Consider the following 20,979-nt stretch of genomic DNA (forward strand, 5'->3'; position numbering starts at 1 on the left):
TATGTCAAGAATGGAAATTATACAGTACATATAATAGTGTTGAGGCCTAGAAAAATAAATTGTGGACTAAATAAGGTAAAACATATGATAGATGGATTCCTTTATTTGTCACATACAAAGTTATACAAGTACAACCTGAAGTGAAATGTACCATGATCATTTCATCATTTTTTAAATAACAATAAACTTGTGCTTAAACAAATAGTGCAATAATGCTTAAATACAACAAACAATGACAGTCCAGTGCATTAAACAATACATACTAAATATATAATAAAATAAAATGTGTTACTGTGCAAAACTGCCTTTGAACTTTGCTGTCCCTTATTCATATACAGGTATGGGACCTGGGGCTTTCCATTCTTTGTATCTCCATACCTTAAGTCTGCTAAAAAGTAATTTAAACATTATTTGAACCCAATAGGATTATTTTGCCCCCCCCCAACAAGGATCAATATCTTAGTAATATCTTAGTTTGGATAAAGTACAAGCAACTGTTTTATTATAAAAGAGAAAAGGGAAATTATTTTTAAAAATGTGAATTCTTTTATTAAAATGAAGTCTTTAGGAGTTGGGCTTTCCGTAATTTAAGAGCTTTCTGGATAACAGTTTTCTGGATAATGGATCCATTACCTGTATTTTATCCATGACAATTCCCGCGAGTCCCAATGGCAATATTATTTTGGGTGCTTTGTTACTCTCTGGAGAGGCAATTTCCCATGGGCGAAAATGCTCCCAGTGTCTCATCACTCTAATGGTTCTTGTTAAATCATGTTCCATTTTCAACACTGAAAGTTTTATCTTGAAAGCGCCTCATCGGTGCACATTTTGTGTAGACACTTTGGTATGTATTAATGGTAAATTCTATTTCCAGACTTTGATAAATCTTCCCATTTCTCTTGCGCAAGAACAATATCAAAAAGTTATACCTGGTTTTCAGCTGAATACTTGTCCTTTATGTCAGCTTACATAATACAACACCAACAGGACCCATCTCTGATTACTCAAATACATTCCTGAATATGCACAGCTCAACTATCATGACTGTAGCTGCAATAGTAAATAAAGAGCATAATTTTATTCTGGGAAGTTTGAGGGTGGCCAGAATGCAGTGAACAGAAAAAAAAATCATAAGACAGGTATAATAATATGTTCACATGAAGTGCACAATTAGAAAAACAACTTAATGGAAGACCAAACAATGAAAGTGTTTTCAATTAATGAAAATATAATGTACTGTTGACCTGCACTGGTAAAACTGATCTGTGTGATTCAGAAACACTACTATAGTGTATAAACAAGCTGCTGTGTAAAAAAATTTTTTACAAAAAGGTCATATGGCACAGTTAAATAGTAGATAACAGATAACACTATTATGTTCTACAGATCTGCTATCTGCTGTGTAACCTGAGCCTTTTCTCCTTTGAATGGCTGCCCCCATTGCTACACAGCAGCATATTTATTTCAACAATAGTAGTGTTTCTGATGCAAACACAGCAGTTTTACCAGTGCAGGTCAACATTATATTTATATTACTTTAAAACACTTGTATGTTTTATAGTTACTGTTCCTTTAAAACGACAGTATGACATATAAGTTAAAATTAATTATGAGCTAAAGGAGCACCGAATGTGATAGATAATATCAACATGTACAATGGCAGAATATCTTGGTAACAATCAATAGTTCCTTGCACGTGAAATACTGTATGCAAAATGATGGTGTTAATGTCTTCATTATTTAAACAAGTTGCTACAATTTAGCACAATATGCAGCAACCTGCTTTAACTTGATAGAACGCCAGAAACGTCAGCTTTTGGCTTTCGGGGGATGCTGGGAACTGTAGTACCTTTGGCAAGTCATCAGTTCTAGGTCTCCATTTAAAAGAAAACATTGTAAACGGTGCATTTCAGTAAATGTGAACTCCAGTTGCAGAGGCACATTGGGCTTACAAAATATTTAGCATTTATATAACCATTGTGTTTTTGCATTTGTTTTTGTATGGTGAGTCACTGGCAGAGCTATAGAATAGGAATCCTGATAAAGAATTTATTTTCCTGTGCTGACCTTATATGCTAATCAGAAGGCTTTTATCTGCTATAGGGAAACACAGCAGGGTGTGAGAAGGCCAGAGTAAAATGATCCCTACCTCCAACTTGTTGACAGCTAGCACATCTAAAACTGCATATTTTGAAGAGCAAGTAAAGCCTAATGGAAAGTATTGCTTTCCCTTTTTTTGAAAAGCGGTGCTGTGTGTCACGTCCACTGGCCAGTAAAAATCTAGCCTTCCCTGCCCTCTGAGGGGGCACCTTATAATTTGTGACATTGATGAGCACCTATGTAGATGCAGTTTTGGCAGACGAAATGCCTCACACCCTTGTGTAAATGCCCAACTGGTCAACTGCCAGTTCTACCAGCTTCATCAGCAAACACTGATTTGTAAGTTCAATTATGTGTGTGTATAGTCAGGAAAATTGCTGGTTGAGTCATAAATATATAATATCCACAGCAAAAACACATAGAAAGTAAAAAATATTTCAAAACACTATTTAAAATAAGAATACCACAGAAAACCATTTATTAGCAATGTATAATATAAACGGGAATGCAGAAAGGATTGTAAAGCAGGTATTACTGGTGTAATATTCTATAACATGTTCATAGTATATATATTTCATGAAACCAATGAGCTTTCCTTAATTTTCCTTTCAGTGCCACACTCCTTATTAACCCGAATTTGTGCATGCACGTGTGTGAATATTGATTCAAACTGTTAATTCTATTTGTTAGCAATTATGGGTAGGAAATGGAATTATAACCGTGTTCTGGAATTGGGATAATCTCTCCTTGTGTTCCCTGGCTAAGACCACCCATTAGCTCCCTGTGTGAGGGTCTACTGAATGTACCATGGGAAATTCTGAACCTTTAGTAGTTTCCCCTCCCTTCAAATTGCCAGGAATCTCAACAATGCTGGGTATATTTATCTTCCTCTCTCCCCCCACTACTCTGGTTTCCGTTGCCTAAAAAGGTGAAAGCAATCGGAAGCACTCTCCATATTTCTTCTCCTAAGCCCTATCCATGGGTAGTTTCTTGGACCCTGCAGTCTGGATGCCTTCCATTTCATGACCGAACTGGCATGGACTAAATAAAGCCATTCTACATTATTATAGAATCCTAATACTAATACTAAGGAAAAGGCATCTTCAGATTAATCGTGTGCTGATAATTTTCTAGTTTCTTCATAGGAAGCAGATTTACAAATAACAAGGAAGACGCTTCAAGAACAGTAATTTTATATATTTTTGTGCACACACACAAATACAATATATTTATATCTCTCTGTTACTGACATTCACATTTTTGGTGAAATTTGTAGGTGATTTTATTTGTATATTGAGGAACTCTTTAAAGAGGTGTTTCCCTCACAAACAATATATTTAAATGCATCCTTATTTACCTTTAAAGCCTATGGCACACAGGGCTGATCATTTTCTCTGTCTGCATTTTCTACGAAATGCGTTCCTATCGGCACCTTTGTCTTGGTGAACTGACAGACACACTGTCAGCCTGTGAGCGCACACTCATAGAAAACGAAGACAGAGAAAAGCTGATTGTCAGTCCTGTGTCATTAGCCTTAAGGTGGCCATAGACACACTGATAATATCGTATGAAACATATTTTTATACAATATTCAATGCGTGTATAGTCGGAGACTTGCAGAAGACTTGGATATCGGTCGGCCTGTCAATCGGTCCAGCCGGAAAATTTTGATCGGCCGCTTTTAAGGCACACAGACATCGGGCCATTTTTAGTGCTGAATTGTCAGATACAGGTAGAATTCTATTGTTTGTACCTGTACAACAATTCAGCTCTACTCATCTGTATTGAAACAAACAAAGATCTTTTCCAGGAAAGATTGTAATTGTTATATCTATGGCCACCTTAAGAGTTAACATTTCCAAATACGTCCTGGGGTGGGGACCAGTTTAAACTGACCACCGGAAATTGTGTCAAAGCAGACAGGCTGGTGATAAGGCCTTTGTTTTCCGTGTATGGGTGTAATTCACAAAGATGGCCTTTTATAATACTCTTTGGGGGTGGGGGGTGTGAATAGTTAGCACCTTTGAACAGAGACTTCACAGAATTCTTGAAATAAAGGACTGCCCTCAGGCACCCAAATCAAATGTGCTGTGGCCTTCATGCTTCTCTTCACTAAATTATTTCCCGCTTGAACAGCACCCAAACAATCCACTCCACACCATGTAATACATATGAAAAAGTTTGGGAACCCCTCTTAATTCTTTGGAGTTTTGTTTATCATTGGCTGAGCTTTCAAAGTAACAACTTCCTTTTAATATATAACATGCCTTATGGAAACAGTAGTATTTCAGCAGTGACATAAAGTTAATTGGATTAACAGAAAATATGCAATATGTATCATAATAAAATTAGACAGGTGCATAAATTTGGGCACCCCAACAGAGATATTACATCAATACTTAGCTGGACCTCCCTTTGCAAATGTAACAGCCTCTAGACACCTCCTAAAGCCTTTGATGATATTTTTGACCATTTGTCCATACAAATTCTCTCCAGTTAAATTAAATTTGATGGCTGCTGAGCACGGACAACCTGCTTCAAATGAATCTATAGATTTTGATGATATTCAAGTCGAGGGACTGTGACGGCCATTCCAGAATATTGTACTACTTCCTCTGCGTAAATGCCTTTGTAGATTTCGAAGTGTGTTTAGGGTCATTGTCTTGTTGGAACATCCAACCCCTGTGTAACTTCAACTTTGTTACTGATGCTTAAACATTATCCTGAAGAATTTGTTGATTTTGGGTTGAATTCATCCGACCCTCGACTTTAACAAGGTCCCTGAATGCAGTGTTCTTCTTCCGCCATGCAAAGTGCTTTTTGTGATTTTGTCTCATCAGTCGAAAGCATTTTGTTCCAAAATGACTGTGGCTTGTCTAAATGAGCTTTTACATACAACATGCGATTCTGTTTGAGGCGTGAGTGCAGAAAGGGCTTCTTTCTCATCACCCTATCATATAGATGTTCTTTGTGCAAATTGCGCTGAATTGTAGAACAATTTACAGATACACCATCTGCAGCAAGATGTTCTTGCGGGTCTTAGGAGGTGATCTTTGGGTTGTCTGTAACCATTCTCACAATCCTCCTCATATGCCGCTCCTGTATTTTTCTTGGCCTGCCAGACCTGGGTTTTACAGCAACTGTGCCTGTGGCCTTCCATTTCCTGATTCCTTTGAGTTGAAACTGTCAGTTTCAACCTCTGAGATAGCTTTTTGTAGCCTTCCCCTAAACCATGATACGGAACAATTATTGTTTTCAGATCTTTTGAGAGTTGCTTTGACTGCTGTCTCTCTTCAGAGGAGAGTCAAACAGAAGCACAACTTACAACTGGATACCTTAAATACTGTACCTTTTCTAATGATTGGACCTGCCTATGAAGTTTAACCAGCTAATTCAACTGATTTGAGTATTGAGCATTTACATGCATTCGAATCATCAAAATTACAATTGGAACAGCCAATTGTTCACATTTGATTTAATCCCATACAACTGAATACTGCTTCACTAAAAATCTTTGTTCAGAAAACACTCCAGTGTCAATGGAAGACATACCACTGTTATCTTTTTTGTTGAAAGTGGAGTAAATTATTATGCAGGCTGAGAGGGTTCCCAACCTTTATCATATGACTTTATCTACCACCACTGTAATAAAATGAAGCCTGTTGGAAGCAGATGAACAATTAAAATATGAATCAAATGAAACGATTAATGTCGTGAGTGTGTACACACTACTAAGGAGGACTCCTCATTTCCCTTTACACACCAAGCATAAACCTGTTATCCAAACATCGACTAAACAATTAACCTGATACAGTTGCTGAAAAATTACTGTCACACCAGAAGCTTATGGGTAGTCTAAACTATTAAAATTATCTTAAATCCAGAACACAAATTCCCCCCTTAATTACTAGAGTACAGCATACAAAGGTTTGATTCATTTGTTGCTCAGCTTTCACTTTAAAAGGCACTGTATGTAAAAAATGACCTCACAATTTATTTCCAAGTGTCACATGTATGCTAACTATAACGGGATAACTTTAAAATACTCAAATTTTTCGATGTTACTGTTCCTTAAAGTTGGGGAAGGTACATATGTATGCAATGAGTGATCTGTCTTGTCTGCTTATTACAGAAAGTAAGATTACATATCACAAAATTCATCATGTGAACAAAATTGACACTAACCCCCATATGTAATTGAAGGCAAAAAGTTTGCCAAAGTTTGCAGTAACCCATGGAAACCAATGGGATATTTGCTTTTAAACTAGTGACCAGTAGATAGTATCTGCTATTTGATTGTACAGGTGATTAGTGTGCATGCAAAATCTCTATAGTACTACACTTGTAGGCCTCATGCACAATCTCATGAGTTAATTATAGTTCAACTACTACATAATAGATATAGCCACAAGATTCAGCCACTCCAGAGACTTGGGACTGTGTAGGCCTTATGAGCAGTACTAATGAGTACTTGGAAATGATTATGTGCAAACAAAGTTTTTGTAGTACAATGTGTAGGCCTTGGTGACTACTGGTGTTTTTTTAATTAATAATGCCAAATCTTGTGCCCCTTAGTACTCTGTCTGTACTGTCCAGGAGAAACATAAATTACCCCATATATATATATATATATATATATATATATATATATATATATATATATATATATATATATATATATATATATATATATATGTATATATATATATATATATATATATATATATATATATATATATATATATGTTTTGAAAGTACCCGCACTCTTACTCTAGCAATCAATAGTGGGTGCTTTGGTCAATTGTAATGTACAATCTTCAAAATGGACCAGCACTCCAAAATCAAGGATCCCTTGAGGGCCAAAACGTTGGATACATAAGTGATGTTTCTAAAAATCGTTGATTTAAAATTTTGTGCTGGTCCATTCTGATGATTATATTTTGTGTGTGTGTGTGTGTATATATATATATATATATATATATATATATATATATATATATATATATATACATACACACATATATATATATATATATATATATATATATATATATATATATATATAGTCAACTATATATACAAATACAAGAGGTCCTCTGCACTCAACCCATAATCAATATATTTAAGACAGAGACATTTTGTGCATACTGCTACTGAAAAATGCCTTACCCTTTAAACAAAATAGCAGTCCACGAAAGCACTCACAGCAGCCGCCATCAAGCGTGTATCAATAAGTCTTTATTTGGTAATGGTGTATCAATGCGTTTCGACTCACTTAGAGCCGTCGTCAGGATAATGACAGGAAGTGAGGCCCATCATTAAATAACCCCCTCATCCAATCAGGGTGGAAATATAATAAAACATCCCATGTAAATAATACCACTCTATTATAGTTATAAAAAAATATAAATATATTCATCTCACACCCATTAAGTGAACATTATTCATTAAAATACAACAAATACCCATGTGTGCAGCTTTCAGTGGCTAAAAAATAGATCTGTAAGTGGAAAAAGCTTAGAAGTTCAAGTGAAAGGGTTAAAAAGCACATTTGTATCTAGAGTGTATAATTTAAATACATACAATGTTACCATCTAAAATACCTATATATAATTCAATAATAACAATAGTTTTGAGAGAACCTTTACTTTTACAGAATATAGTTTGTGATTTTACAATATCATTTTGAGCACAAACTTTGTTTTGTTCTCATTCAGGACAAAAAATATTACTTTTGTATTAAGATAAATTAATTGTGTCCAAAAATGTGTTAGGAATATTGTTCCATACACCCAACAAGCAGCACCCCATATCTATATGATGCGCTCTATGAAAACTCCCTATTCCAGCAGTAACTCAGTTTTCCAGGGGCACTTTCTACAAGCACAACAGTTGGATATTGTCTAATGTGTCTATTTTCATGTGTGCTTAGCCTGGATGAAAGCATTTTGATTGCTGACATGCCTTAAGCCCACCCAGGTAAGTTTGTGGAGCTCGAGATATGGAAGAGAGTTGGGAAATTAAACAGGGATGCTGATGGCATAATGCTAGTTTATGTGGGAAATTTGAACTGCTGTGTTATGTACAACTTTTTTGAACATTTAGCTGGTCCTTTCAAACTAAAGGACCAGGGGGGCAGCCCCACCCTTACACCACAGACGGGGTGAGGGTGGGGGTATTTGTCAGTGTATAGACTTCAAATGTGCTCTCTACATTAAAAGAATTGAATGTCGGGTTAAACCCCCACTTATTTGACATATATTGCCAGAGGCAATTATTATTTTGTTACCTGTGATATAACATTATTTCCCAGAATATTTGAAACAGATTCCAGAGGCACAAACATTTGTCCCAGTTAACAAGGAAAGGTATGCAAGCACCCTTTAATGTGTGTGTGTGTGTGACAGGGCCGGAACTAGGGGTAGGGGGTGCTGGGCAGGTGCCTGTTCAGGGGTCTTCTGCCTACTCCTAGACTGGATTTGCTCCCCTCTTGCCTCCCTCTTCTGTCACACTCACCTTCCTACCACCGTTCCTCCCCTCTGATGTTTGCCACTACCTCCTTCCCCTACCCTTCCTCCCTCCCCTTCGTTGCCCTCCCCCTCTGTTATGGTGCATGCTTGCTTGGTTGGTTAACTGGGTTGCCTATGGTGCCCGGTTGACTCGGCCCGGCCCTGGTGTGTGAATCAGCAGGAGGAACATTGTGCACCAAAAGGCACGACATGTGAATGTGCATTGTACTTTAAGGATATGCAAACTTTAAATAAAATGAATGTAAAATTGCTCAGGGTGCTCTTCTAAGCACTTTTGCACATTACAACTTTTTCACTTCAATCTCCATCTAGTGGTCAGTAGCAGCACTGATTTATCCTTCCAGATGTATCAATCTGTTTTTCCAGTAATAATGCTGCTCCTGTGGCTACCCCTTAAGGGTACAACTACAAGGGGAGATTTCCCCACGCTTGTCCTCGATCCGACGCTCTGCGCCAAGACAAATCGGATGTGACTGAATTATGTTTACTTTTCAAAAAGATTATGTTATGTTTTTGTGGAGTTCCCCTTTAATATGGCACATTGTATCTAGTAGTTATTTGATATAAATGATCTCTGTATCATTGTTACATCTTAGAGCTTTAGAGCGTTTGTACTAGTACACTATAACACTTTTTACCATTAGAAGCAGCCTCAGCATTGAATGTGCATATGCCAGTAATATATAATGGTGTCGCACTGGCAGTATCACAAGAATGGTGATTTCTGAACCGTCCTTTATTTTATGTAAGAGTATATTATTATAAAATGCTCATGCTAATGTGCTGAATTAAATATTGCGCTTATGTGGGGCACAACCAGTGTTCACGTGAATGACAATTCTTGCTTTCTATTAGTATCTCTGGCCAAATTTCAACAAATCTGCATTTACACAATAACAAGAGGCAGATTTGTTGAAACCATATTATTTCATTGTCTGATATAATTAAAAAAATGTCTAGTCTGGTTCAGTAGAATTATGCTTACTGAATTGCCAACAGTGAATGGGAACTTTAGGTTCTTCTGTAATGATCATCTTAGGATAGGAATATGAATTCCTCCCTGCTGAAAATAGGAATGGATGAAGACAGGGCGATCTATAACTAGATTTCTAGAAATATTTTGGGATGACATTTGTGTGCTTTTTATCTGAGAAATTTAATCAGAGTGAAAGGGAGCTTCTTACTGGTTTGCATGCATAGTGAATCATTCATTACTACTGAAGACTCTATACAACAGCTCTCCAACACCAACTCCAATGACCAATTCCCTCCAGCCCCACAAGATCTTCCATAAAATAAAATGACACAAAGTCAACTGATCCTTGCTAGCACCTATTGCTAGGGTTGCCACCTTTGTGAAAAAAAAAACAAGAAAAAGCCGTCCTATATTTTTATCTTTCTGGCCGATTAATAACATTTGTATCAAACTTAATTTTTACTGACCAGGTGGAACTCCTACAATGCATAGTAATTATTGATCAACACCTGTGGTTTCTGATTATCTACTGAGGAGAAACTTGGAATATTTGGCAAAACAAACTGTAGATGTTAGATCAATTGCGAGTATAGCTGCAGCAGGTGACAAAAGAGTCTTGACAGAAGACAAAGGCTCTGCAACCGTGCATTGTCATGACATGATGGTTTACAATCAGAACACTTGCTGAACAGTGAACACAACTGGGTACTGATATGTGTAGATGTTGTTTTATTATTGTAGCTTACTTTTTTCTTACTTAAGCTTATACTTAAAAAGTGGATAATATATGAAAGAATTAAGAAGCATTGTTTAGAAAAACATGCATTAAATAGTCCATTGCCTTCTTGATAGGGCTGCCATTAGAAAACACGGGGCCTCATATTCTATAATTAGCAGGGCCCTGCCATCTCAGTCCTGTCTAAGTCATGTACAAGTCAATGGCAGATGTTCCTTTTACAATTTGAAGATATTTTGGTCTGCGCTGGGGTTCATCCAATAGGCGACAACCCAAAAAAACCCAAGCAGTTTGGGCATCTCAAAAATTTGCACGATTACAGTTTTCACTTTTATAGATTTTTTTCCAGACCCGACTTGTTAAAGATATTTTATTGATAAATAAGATAAAATCATGAATGGTAGTTTGGTCCAGTTTGGTTTAATAAAAATAAATGTAAGGTTTTTTTTAGTAAATAACCACCGTAGTTTCTTAGCAAAGCCAATTATCACTATTGTCTATTTTGTAGTCGTGACAAGTAGTTGCTTTTAGTTGCTCAGTGTGTTTTTACCCTGAAGGATAATAGTATTGAGTGACTTGCTGCAGTATAGGGATAACAGATATACGTAGATATATTCGCCACTTAGGGGGTTTCATGTTTATGGGGCTATTATAAGAAAATACTCTCTATTTGAAAAAAGCAGTACCATCCCCTATTATCTGTATGTAGCAGCCACAAATGGTATTTTGTGCCAGAATCAGCCTACAGCACAGAGTACACTATTGCAGGTTGAACTGCAGCCACTTATGGCAGGCTCCTCATTAATTTGGTCCTTTTCCTCCCAGTGTGTCAGACCTGAGGGTTGGCTCTCAGTCCAAACCCCCTAAATGTAATGGCAAGTGAGCTTTGAAGCTTCACCCAGGCAAAAGATAGCAGGGGTTAATGTATAATTTATGAGTATCACTCGTATTATAAGGCATAATGAACCCTACTGTAAATTATAAGGAGGTACAAAGTCACTGAAGGGTTAAGTGACCACATAAAGGCAAAAGTCTGCAGGCTGCATTATAAAGGGAACTTGGAGTATCATTCATGTATGATAAAGGATAATATATTAGTGATATCAGAAGTCACTGAGGAATTATATGACCACATTAAGCAGAACATCAACATCCTGTCAACTGACCAATCTCCTTGCGTCCCCCTCCTGATGACCATGATGCTATTAGTTTAGCTCTGAGCATGCGGAAATGAAAGATTGGTGCTAATGGTGCTGCTCATCTCAAAGAGAGAAAACAGAAATGTTACCTGGTACAGCAGAAGAAATCTGTGAATAGATCCAGTGGGTTGGAAGTAGAGAATAAAAGTAAAGAAAGGAAGTAGGGAAAGAAGAAAAGAGCAAAAAAGGAAATTAAGGCAAGAGCATACATGGAATGTCAGAGAAAGTGAGAGTAGAAGGCAAAGGGCAGAAAAGAAGATACAACAGGTGAGAAGAGAGTCGTTCAATAGGGGATGAGGAATGAATACTAGATGGGAAAGAATGGAAGAGCAAACGGTCGGAAAATAACTAAAAAATTTTATCCAAACGGGAAAAAATCCCAAAAGAACACAGATGGGACTTTGAGTTTTAATTTTGTGGTGCCCGTGCCCCTGCAATGTGTTTATGCATACATATGGCTCACTCACAGTATGGCTGCTGGTATTACAGTAGAGAGCAGCAATATGATAGGGCAGGTAAAACAGATACATATAAGCATATAAGGTGGTGATGGTAACACTTTAAATGTGGTGCCCAACCTGTAGCCATTCATTTGCTTTTAAAGTAGGACTCCAAGAGTAGGCTGGAACTTCCAGGAATGCTGGAAGTTGTAGTTCAACAACAGCTGGAGGTCCTTAGTTGATATGTATATATACAACACATCATCATACCTGCTCTGCAATTAATTGTATAGGTGTATAATTGGGGGAATTAGTTCATGCTGGGGTGGGGGTTTACAGCATCTCTCCTGGAGCCTTCAATAATGTAACTACAGGCAGGGGGTTGCACTTGGGCCCATACACCCTATCTATGAGGTTCTAAACTAGGCCGTGGAAAATATGGGGATAACCAGGAACCACAAGCCAACTGCTGGAGCTTAGCCATTTTGGGTCTCATCTAAATCCCATCCATACCCCCCTTCTAGTTCTTGGTACTAGTAAAATTAGCTGTGCTGAAACCGATAACTACTCTGTGTAATAGATCCAGTTCCTCACTTTACTTCCAGGGCCCAGCCTGTCAGTTCTGATCCTAATGCTGCTTTCACCAAAAGTGCCGTCTGCTTCTACTACAACTTCCCACTTGATGCTCTGATAAACACACATGGGAACTCTGCACTTATGCCCCCGTGCCAGTAAGAGTGCCTGTCTGCTAATTACTACAGTGAAGGAATCTGTTATCCAGAATGCTTGGGACTTGGGGGTTTCCAGATTTTAATTTTGAATTACCATTCTTTAACTACTAACTACTACTAAATACCCCGATAAGTTTGTATTGCCAGCAATATGCAGTAATGCAGTTTAATTGCCGTCTAATACAAGGAACTGTTTTATTATTACACACAGAAAGCAAACAACTTGTTGGATTAGGACTCTATAGGGAATGGCTATTACCTTCTTCCTGTGTCAGCACCCACTTCTGTTGATTCTCTCTGTCAGATGTGAAGATGTAGAGAAAATAATCATAGATAAGGGGTCAGAATACACAAGCTGATTCCAATTTGGATAAATTCTGGTGATTAATACCATTATAATGTTATGGTGCATGACACAGGGCAATTGTAATGCTTATTTGGCTAACGGTGTCTGTAAGTAGTGTTTGAATGTGCCATCACAAGGCCAAAGAACAGCCTTAGGGTCAGTAAGACAATAAATTAGCCAGGTTAAACAAAAGCACAATAATTCATTCCAAGTAATTAGCCAGATTCATTTCAGAGAAACGGACTCTACTCCTAACTCAGTTCTAGATTTCCCATACAGTTCAATGAGTTGTCATAAGACGAACAATGAGTTTGATCATTGAATTTAATCTAGATCATTGTCCTTTTTAAAAATGTATGTACTAAATGTATGTAACTATATAATTTCTTTGTCTTACCTGGAAGGGGTATTTGTTTCTGCAAGCAATGCTGAGATCAGTGGTCACAAACTCTACACATTTAGGGGGTTATTTATTAAAGTTTGAGTTGTGTTTTCCAGAAAGATTCAAGTTTTAAAGTTTATTTTTCTGGTCAAAACATTTTTGGATTAAAAAAAAAACTCACATTTTTTAGAGGTTTATTATACCCTGACCCTGGAAATAGCTTGAATCCAAAAATACAATCTAAAACCTGATGAAGTCATGTAGAAGTCAATGGCAGAGATCCCTTGAACCATTTGAAAATGCTAACAGCCAAATCGTGTGATTCAGGTTTTTTCCTGCGGGAAACTCAATTGATTTGAGTTTTTGGGTTTCACAACTAAGACTCGCAGAATCAAGTTTTTTCCATTCAAGTTTTTTCTTAAATAAGATACCATTCAAATTCAAGTGAGTTCATTTGAGGTATAAAAAACTCTAATCCTTAATCTGAGCCAAATCAGTGGAGCCACAGAGAGCATGTATTTTCTGGAAGGGACAGTATATAAATAGGGTACTGGTTCTGTACATTATTTGGCATATGCTAGTACTACTAACACTTTCCTGAGAAATGTATATATGAAGGAATTGGTAAGGCCTACTGATAACATTAACATTAAGGTGTTAAGGATACCACTTGCCTGTGTCCACTCTGGTGGATTTGTTATACGACACAAGGTGCTAAGCGCAGACAGATCCTAGGCAGAAGCCTGGAGACTTAGTAAATTACTGTTACAGTCTGTGCTGAAATACATTACACAGATGAACTATAGTAGTGATATGCAGGTCGACCTGAAGCCCACATGACCCACATGTTTACCTGCTGACTGCCGCACACAGTATGCGGGCAGGTGCGGGCTGAACTTTATTCTGCATATCCCCAATTCTGCCAGATGTGCTCCTTTTTAAATATTCACATGTTGGCATGCTTTGCCCCATTCTGTCACAGCGGGTATATAAGTAGGAGCTCATGGTGGGTTAGGGTAGAGTGCGGTTCTCAGGGGTTGGGTTAGGGTCACTGCCGGTAAAGATTTTTTTGACCTGCACATCACTAATCTATCCAACCCAAATCTCTTGTATCACTTATCATCCAATAATACATTTTAGTGTGGCTTACACTTTACAATTGATAAAACGCTTCGGACCGCATGCCCCTTCCTCATAAGGGCCATCCGTTTGCTGCATAATCAGGTATTTGCTTTCTTTCACGTTTGTTGGATTCATTACTGGCATGTGTCTAGGCCAGTGCCAATTACCTACATCCCCTCATTTGACTTTGTGTGACTGTTAAATCTGACTACATTGTACGTATAGTATTTCAACCTGATAGAGGACACAGGACTCTAATTCCATCTAGTGGCTAGACTATCAAGAAAATATCAGAATACATACTTGACTTTAAGAAGCAATAAAATTGTCTCTCAATCTTGAGTGCACCCTTTTTTACTGTAGAAAACAAAAATCTCACTTTCATGTTGTCATTTTCAAGTCTTATGTATTACAATATTTTCTTGATTAGTCTAGCCACTAGAGGGCATTAGAGTCCTGTGTCCCTCTATCAGGTTGAAATACCTGGCCACCCAGCTGCATTTCTAGGGAGCACTGGGGAACCACAGCTCCCCAGCGATCTGGCGCATTTGTGCGTGCTTGCGGGACTTGTGAAAGCGGGGGGGGGGGGGTAGGGGTTGGGGCGCTCTGTTTTACATTATATATTGTGTTCTCTTTCTAACTACAGTATTATAGAAGAAATTCTTTCTCTACTAGATCTCAAAACCAAAAGGACTATTGATTTTGTTTGCTTTTAGTTGCAGAGTATTATACATAGAAATTCAGAGCAAACATGTTCCACAAGGTGGCATCTTGTTCATTACAGTCATCACAAAGGGACGAGTACTTCTGAAGTAACAACATTATTTCCTGGCCACTTCATATCAGCATTACTATCAGCAGCGTTCAGGGACAACTGCCCCTGAGGCAGCAGCCCCGATGCCAAACCCCCTCCCGCTTTCAACTTTTAGCTTCAGAGTGGGTCCAGAGGGCCGCATCGCTAGTGCTGTGAGTAATATTGCACTCGCTGCTCTAGCAGAGCCAAATTTCCATTTTAAAAAATTCCGCTCTTAAAGTTACCAGAGGCGGCTTTTTGCCGCCCCTGATAACTGGCCGCTCCATGCCGTCTGAGGCAAGGTTCTCACCTTGCCTCATGGCAGGAGCAGCCCTGATAAATGTAGGTGTTTGCCCTGCCAAAATTACCCAAGATAAACAAGTCCATCCCCAAAGCAAACAGATAAAAACTCCCAGCACCCTTACCACAATGTCTAATAATTTAATTGCCAAAATGGTGGATCTGTATCATCTGCTGACATGAAAAGTGGCCATGAAGTGTCATGGCTGTATTAGCAGTTTATATAAGGTTATCACGAAAGGTTCTGAAACAACTGACATTAGTGCTGGTCTGGCTGAACTCATGATGGCTATGGCTTTTATGTCTGAAGCAGCAGTTGACAGTACCATCTAGAGTTGAGATCAATGGCAGTATATGTTTGTAAAAGAAGGGCTCTCTGGCTTGAAACAAGTTTGTTTACTTTTTTTATTAAAAAGATTTCCAAAAGCTAACAAACCCCACCAGGTTCACCTCCCACACACAGAGTATGGCACACCCAGACAGAGTATGACACACACAGGGAGCATAGGGCAGGCAGATTATGGCACACACAGGGAGCATAGGACAGGCAGAGTATGGCACACACATGGAGCACAGGGCAGGCAGAGTATGGCACACACAAGGAGCATAGGACAGGCAGAGTATGGCACACACAGGCAGCACAGGGCAGGCAGAGTATGGCACACACAAGTAGCATAGGGCAGGCGGAGTATGGTACACACAGGCAGCACAGGGCAGGCAGAGTATTGCATACACAAGGAGCATAGGGCAGGCAGAGTATGGCACAGTAACCTTAGAAGAAAACATTCAAATACTGCTAGTTCAAGTAGTGGTAGTTCCAGTGCCAGTTTCAGATAGGGATTTACTCTCTTCTGTTTCTTATGAAAAATGCCTCGGGAGGTTAGAGGTCAGTATTTGGCCTAAAGAAGGTAAATACCTGGGTGAGACTATGAAAATTCAAAAGTAGTCTGCAAATAAAATTATTTCAGAAATTCAGCAAGGAGATTTGCAAAACACACTTTTGTTTTCTACACTTTGCAGTTGGGCACAGGTATTTCCAATTTCTCTGTCTACCTTTTGGCCTGTCCACTTCTCATCGGACATTTACCATGGTGTTGTTAACATTTATAGCCGAACTAAGGAAGCACAGGCTTGCAATTTGGCATGATCTAGATCAGGGCTGTCCAACTGGCGACCCCCCCCCCTCATGTGGCCCTCCACATCAAAGTCTGCCTGCTGTGTCTGTTTACCATATGCAAACTTTAAAAGGTATCACTACAGAGATTAATTTGCCCCTGCATTGTCTAAACCTCAAATTCAGACTAATCCCTTGCATTGTTCACACCTGTGATCCCCCTGCATTGTTCACACTTGTGACACCTCTATTGTTCACTCCCCTAAAGGCCTGTACTGTTCACACCTGAGACCCAGACTGAAACTGCCTACATTGTTCACCTGTTCACACCTTATTCAAAATGCTAATGGAGCACCAGCACTGTGTCACTGTATGTAGTACATATTAGACTGGTCCTGATTCCTGTCTCCTGCTCTGTTCTGCCTTCCCTATGCTCCCTGTGTGTGTCATACTTTGGTATTTGTTCTGGGGGTTTGTTAGCATTTGAAAATTATTGTTAGTGGCCCCTAAGGTGTTTTATCATATGCTGGGGTACTGTATTATACACAGGGGAGGAGGAGGCATATGGATTTATGGGTATGTCTTAATATGACTTAGCTTTTTCCCCATATGAGTGACATCCTTGCCAGGGCAGGCACAAGGTAGTTCAGCACCCTAGGCAAGAGCTTCAATCAGTGCTCCACTGTCCCGCATTACCATTTCGCTCCTTACCATGATGTTTTTTAAATAAAGAGAGCAAGAAAGTGTACAACATTTTTTCATTTATATTACTGCCCCCTGTACCTGTACCAGCAAGCTCAGCAGCCATTCATCATAAAGCCCTCCTACAACCATCATATCGCCCCCAATCTTTACCTGTGTCAGTAGCAGCCAAAAATAAATCTGATCACATCATATTGCCCCCAAGTATTTATGTACCTGCCCAGCAGCAACAGCAAACATATGGGCCCCAAATCTGTACCTGGCTGTGCCAGCAGGAAGCATCACACTTTACAGTAATAGTGCAACTGTGCAAGGCTGAGAGCAGCGAGAGCCACACCGAGTAGGCAGCCAGCTCTCTGCCTCTCTCTCTGTCATCCAACATATCAGTGACGTCATTGACGCATGTACGCACATCGCGGTGCACCGCACAGAAGGAGCTATTACTTGCCAGCAAGAGGGAGAAGGAGATGGATTCCACCCAACTGGGTGACCATGATTACTGAAACAAATGATTAAATAATCAATTATGGTGCCCTAGACAGCCGCCTACTCTGCCTACCACTAGTTCCGGCCCTGATCCCTGCAGTGAGCACCAACCATTTGGTTTTTTGGTGTGCTATAATGTGGACATGGTCTTGTGGTAACATGGATGTGGTTTAAAGCGGGTGTGGTCTAAAAACAGGGAGTGGCTAACATTGGCTTCCGTTATCAGCCTTCCACCATGTAGATTGGAAAAATTCCGGCCCTCAGTACCATAGAAGTTGGACAGCACTGATCTAGATGATATATTTCTGTTTGCCAAGTCTTCAGAGACATTGCTGGCACACTGAGAGTTGGCAATTACTTTTCTACGGTCACACGGCTGGTTGGTCAACTTGAAAAAAGTCAGCTGCAGCTTATCTCACAGCCCTGTATAATAACAGGGAAAATATGGTCAGGTTACCTCCCCAGAAGGTAGAACACATGAGAGTGACAGTCAAAAACTTCTGTCTTCAGAGCTAAGTGTTAGCTGGAGAATTTGTCATTTCTGGGTCTGATGGCAGCCAATCTTCCTATGACCAAATGGGCATGCTTTCACATGCAGGAAGCACTAGTGATGAGAGAATCTGTCCCATTTCGCGGAAAAATTTGAGAAACTCAAAAAAAAGGATGTCAAATTTTTTTTACGCGTGACATTTTTTACCCATGCAACTTTTTTGTCTCAGAAAATGTATCCACTGCAAATTTTTGCAGCAGTTTCACAAAAAAATTTGCAGTTGGCAAAGTGGGGAAATTCACTGCAAATCCATGCCTGCGAATAAATTCGCCCATTACTATGCACAACATTACTTTCTGTCTTGGATTGCCGGTCAAAGAATTTGAATGAACAGATTCAGCTTTCTTCCAGGCTCAGAGACAGTCTTCGATGGTGGCAAGATCCTTTGAATTTGCCCCCTCTCTCTAATCAACTAGAGGGTTCTGTCAACAGATTACTCCCAGGGGTGGGGAGCTCTCGACGAGACGCGTTAGGCGACACGCAATAGAGGAAACAATGCCGGCAGGAACCAAATCCTAAATCCAGGACTCTGAAACACAGGCGAACCAAGGGGGCCTCAATATGCCTTTTTAAACATAAAAATTATGAGTGTTATTTTGAACCAAACTTTTTATATATAATAAAGGTTTCACACTATTTCTGCTCTCTGTATGTTCTATAACAGTAGGAAGCAACTTCTGGAAATGTGGCTTTGGTTCTTTGATATATGCAAGTTAATAGCTTTAACGTCTGTGAGTACGCACCTGAGACCTACATCTTGTGAATTTAAACGCTGTGTCTAGAGAATATATACACCCTCTAGTTACGGCACTGTGGATACCCCACGAGAAAAGGGACTCAGTGGGAAGGGAAGACACAGGATAGGGTTAATAGGGCTTAAAGCAAGAAAAGTGCCGGAATAGTAAAGGGGTGTTGGTCGAGCACCGGATTACCGAGACGGGAGGGCTTGGCGGAATAGTAAAGGGGTGCTAAGGTGCACCAGATTACTGAACAAAGCAGAGGAAAACACCGGAGCTGTAAGTGTTAACCCGCCCTAGCATTTCTGGGAAAGGCCCTAAGGAGTTTGATTAAGGAAACTAAGGTCTACTGTAGCAAGACGAATGATGTTGCATGTGTGATGTGGAAACTGAAAGTGTGACTGTTTGAATTTTGTGCCAAAATAAAGAAACCTTTTTTTTTATTCATACATGCCAGCTGGAGTTCGTTATGTGAAGGGTTAATAGTTGGTAAATTACCCTTACAACTGGAACTAGGACCAACAACAAACATGTTATTAAATTATTCCCACAGTCAGTTTCAAAATGTAAAAAAATTTTATAAAAATGCGGATGAATCTAGAGATGGCAAAGCTTCAGTATTTAAATGGGGACTTTATTGCATGCTCACAGGAATATTCAACCATAAACTGTAGATTTAATGACTATGTCACATAGGATGTTTAGTAGGCTGCAGTCATCTAAGTGCATTCATTACAGCACTTTATTCATTTCTATCAGAAGCAGTGACAGGGAGATAGGTTGTACTCTGGAGGGCAGCAATAGTCAAATTAACATGTACAGTTAGCCTATTATACTGTAGCAAGTTTATACAGAAGAGCTTTATCATAATTGCAATTAGGTTTTTTTATTGTTTAAATATATTTTCTCATTTGCTTGAATGAAAAAAAGAAGTGCCTGTTTATTTGTCCCTTTAAGGGAAATTATTCTATTATTATGTAGATCAGTGCTGTCCAACTGGCAGCCTGCAGGCCCGCTTGTGTGGTCCCCCACATAAAAATCTGACTGCTGTGTCTGCTTACAATGTGTAAACTGTAAACTACAGAGATTAACTGACCCCTGCATTGTTTACACCTCAAATTCAGACTATAATCACCTGTATTGTTCACACTTGTAATTCCCAATGCATTGTTCTCAAAAACTAAAAATAAATAGCTCTTTAGCAATCAGTGAAATATGTTTTTATCATTTACCCTATGATAAATACATATTTGAAAATCTCACAGAAATTAGTAGAGTGCATGGAATTTCATTCTAGTGAAAGGCCTGGGCCCCGAAGCCAAAATCAAATCTGCATTCATTGTTCTACTTGCAGCTGGTTTTAAAAAGCTAATCACTGATTGGTTGCTATAGGTAACTGCCCATGGGCAAATTTGCCCAGTGTTGATAAATGAGCCCCAGTTCTATGTTAAACAATGTTAGTAACAGAGTATTGCTTATTGACTTTTCTTGAGATTTAGAATGCTTTACAGACATTGGTTGAGCGTCATGGCTGTGGTTTGGATTTAGTTGTCTATTCTTCTTTAGAGAACAGCCTTTAGACATGCTCTGGGCAGTGTGTATTGCAAGGCAAAATGTGAATAGCAGCATATTATTTTTGTGTGTGATGATGAGGGTGTTGGGGGTTGGAATTTAAAAACAGATGGAGGGCTGCAAATTGGATTAATCTTGTCTCAGACAGAAGTGCCTCAGTTTT

This window comes from Xenopus laevis, chromosome 2L (assembly GCF_017654675.1).
Source record: "Xenopus laevis strain J_2021 chromosome 2L, Xenopus_laevis_v10.1, whole genome shotgun sequence".
Classification (NCBI taxonomy): Eukaryota; Metazoa; Chordata; class Amphibia; order Anura; family Pipidae; genus Xenopus; species Xenopus laevis.